We start from the raw sequence: 2714 nt of genomic DNA, 5'->3' as shown, positions 1-2714 counted from the left end.
TCAGCAGGATGAGCCAGCTGTGGCAGGCATTGCCCGTGGCAGGCATGGCCTGATCCCAGCTGAAGATCAGGCTCTACGTGACTTGGGAGCACAGCACGTTTTTTTCCATGGCACGGCAGCAACTGCTGTATTTTGAAGGGCGAGTTGAAAGGATCGCTGTCAACAAGCAGCACTGCGTGGGGAGCATTCCCCTGCATGATGCAGAGGGATTTAGGTACATAACTCCTGATGTAGCTGCACAATAGACACAATAAACTGGTTTTGCATCAGTCCCTAATACTTTATCCATCTGCCTTCCCTGGAAAGCAATGCCTGGCTCTGTGGAGAGCCACTGCAACCTGTGGGGTGAGCAGGGGCAGACTGGAGCTGTGCCCTCCAAGCACTGGGTGCAGATGTGGTGAAGAGTGGATGCTGAACCCCTTCTTGAATCCCTTCCTCCACAGCCATGGCTGCCCTGAGAGCCAGTTTGACCTTTTCAAGAAAACTGCTGCACTCCTCAGTGGGAATTTCCATATTTAAATGATGATCTTGCAATTTCTCTAATCCTTCTGTCAAGGCCTCAGCAGTGTCCAGGGGTGTGCTTGATCCCTGCCCAGCCGCCCAGTCGTTTCATCCTTTAATTCAGGTTAATGCTCCAAGGAAGTACTGTACTTATCCCCATTACACAACCACAGTCTGGAGGCATTTCAGGGCTGGCATACATTATTTTACCATCAACTCCTCTTAAAACTATTAAATTCCTGATGCTGTTGTTTGCATCACGATTTATTTTATGAATCAAAGGAAGATAATTTCTCAAGGCTGTAAGATGTAAAAATCTGTGTCATAAGGCTGTGGCTGTAGCTTATTCTCTTACCTTTATCTTTTTTTGCTTTCCTTGATAAGAGGTGTGACCTTAATTTTTTTTTTTTTTAATGACTAGCAGTTTATGGACAGATTTTAAAAAGTAAGCAATGCATGTGAGTACTCATTGTCTGAACTCCCCAAACTTCTAAAAAAGTGCAGCCTGCCTCCTCCGTCTCATCTTCCCCTGCTCTCTAGCTGCTGACAAGCCTTCCTCAAGCACAGTGCACTTGTGGCTTGACAGACTCTTTCTTCTTTCATGGTAGAGCCTCAAATCCCTACTAGTGGTGTGGGATTTAGGAGAGGAGCAGGTGTGGAAGGGCCTTCATCTCACAGACAGCATTCTCCATCTTCTTCCCCTTTCAAACTCACTGCTACTCTTCCTGCCAGCAACCACTGAGGAGCTCCCGCTGGGAGCCCCTTCCTTTGCATTTAAGGTGCCTGGAAGAAAAATGGAGCCCTGTAGTTGGCAGGGTGAGTTGGTGCCATAAATTAAAACTTCCTAGAGTATAATTAGCAGAGCAAGGGGAGCTCCTCAGGTATGCCTTTCCAGTGAGCAGGCTCCTCAGTGCTCACTCACACCTACCTGGATGGCAGCAACTTACGTGACGATGTTTGTACACAAATAAATATATTAATGGTCTATAGTTTACACACAAGTGCTGAATCAGAATATGCTACAGTGGAAAGATTTTACTGAAAACATCTTTGCATTTCAAGAAAAATTTGCCTCTGTATTTTGAAAAGCACAACAGCTGTGGCTGTCTCACTTGTGGCCGTACTCTCAGACCTTTCCTTCAATCTGCAAACGCACACTTTTTATTTTTTCCCCAGCAATACAGTTTCCAGCACACAAAATTTATGGCTGCTGACAACAGAACTGCTTTTCTTAGTTACCCTTCTTGGGCCTCTTAGATGAGGCCTGTGACCTTCTGGAGCCCAAGGCTATATCAGGACCCACAACTCTAGACTGCACGATCCAGAGAAGAGCTCAGTCTCCATCAAAAGTTTAGGAGGATGGCTGTCAAACACGGCAGTTGAATTGGCTAGATTCATTGAGAAACTAAATTTACTTCCTCAAAGTTTGCATTGCAAGCGTGCCCTGAGCTTTTCCCAGGCCATGCAGACAGAGATAAGGATTTTTCTGAAGGATGAATAAGCATAGTTCCAAGTCTGTAAAGAAAACAACAGCCAACAGGAACCAAAAAAAAGTGTGGGAAGCAATGTTTTATTTCAAAATGTTTGAAGTGTGAATGTGTTCAGTTAAAGTAAGACTGTCAAAACTACCACCAAGTGCCTAAATCCCACTGTGATGTTAGCGTATCGCAATTCTCCCGCGTTCTCCCACGTTCTCCCACGTATTTCTGGTTTTGGCTAAGACACAGCCCAACCCATCAGTCTGCAGGGAGAGAAGGGTGTTCCTTCCGTTCCTCCTGGGACTCACTGGGCAGCTGGCATGGAAACACGTGGTGTCACTTTCTTTGATATATACTATAGCCTGCTCCCCTGAAGATTGGAGGGGGATTTCTGGTGGCAACCAGCACCTGGGTTTAGCCTTAGCTTCCTGTAGGGGTAGTCCTGTCTCAAGGCAGAAGGTGATGCCTTCCAGCCCTATGTTACTGTCATTCATTTGAGCATGGCTGTAGAAAAAGGAAAATATTTAATTTCAGACAAGTTAATGAACTCTCATTTTCAGCCCTTAGTCCTTTAAATAGCAGGACAGGAAATATGAGTAACTTGCAACATCTGACAGAAAAGGAAAGTAGCTGCTTCATTCTTTTATGGCCTGTTACCCTGTTGAACAATGACATGAGAATGTGTTGGGACAAACCTGATGAGGTGCTCTCTGCCACGAGGTGCCCATTAGGCTG

The sequence above is a fragment of the Corvus brachyrhynchos genome, unplaced genomic scaffold (genome assembly GCF_000691975.1).
Source record: "Corvus brachyrhynchos isolate BGI_N302 unplaced genomic scaffold, ASM69197v1 scaffold302, whole genome shotgun sequence".
Classification (NCBI taxonomy): Eukaryota; Metazoa; Chordata; class Aves; order Passeriformes; family Corvidae; genus Corvus; species Corvus brachyrhynchos.
Note: the sequence above shows the minus strand (reverse complement) of the source record.